Consider the following 557-nt stretch of genomic DNA (forward strand, 5'->3'; position numbering starts at 1 on the left):
CAAAACAGAAATAAGACTTCAAAGGCTAAAGGCAATCAACCACCTCCTAAGACCAGAAAAGCCTACATTGCCTGGAACAATAATGATGAAGAGTCATCTGCATCTTCAGAAGAAAGAAGAAGCTAATTTTGTCTAATGGCCAACACAGATTCAAATTCTGATAGTGAGGTAAGTTCTAAATCCAATCCTTCTTATGATGAATTACATGATGCATTTAATGAACTTCATGATGAATATGTTAATGTAATCAAACAGTTAATTAGCACTAAGAATCTATTAGAAGAAAAGTGCATGTTGTATGATGAGATTAATTTGAAACATGAGTCTCTTAAAGGCACAAATGAAAATCTGAAAAAGGAAACTTATGCACTGAAATGTGATTTAGAAAAGTTCAATAGTGGTAAAAGCAATTTAGATATGTTTCTTAGAAACCAAAGAAATCTAAATGTTAAATCTGGACTTGGCTATAGACAAAACAAGAATGTTAAAAAGAATCAGAAGTTTGTTAGATCTAAGCATATGCATGATATCTTCACTAAGCCAAATCAAAATTCATC

Source organism: Cicer arietinum, chromosome 6 (assembly GCF_000331145.2).
Source record: "Cicer arietinum cultivar CDC Frontier isolate Library 1 chromosome 6, Cicar.CDCFrontier_v2.0, whole genome shotgun sequence".
NCBI lineage: Eukaryota > Viridiplantae > Streptophyta > Magnoliopsida > Fabales > Fabaceae > Cicer > Cicer arietinum.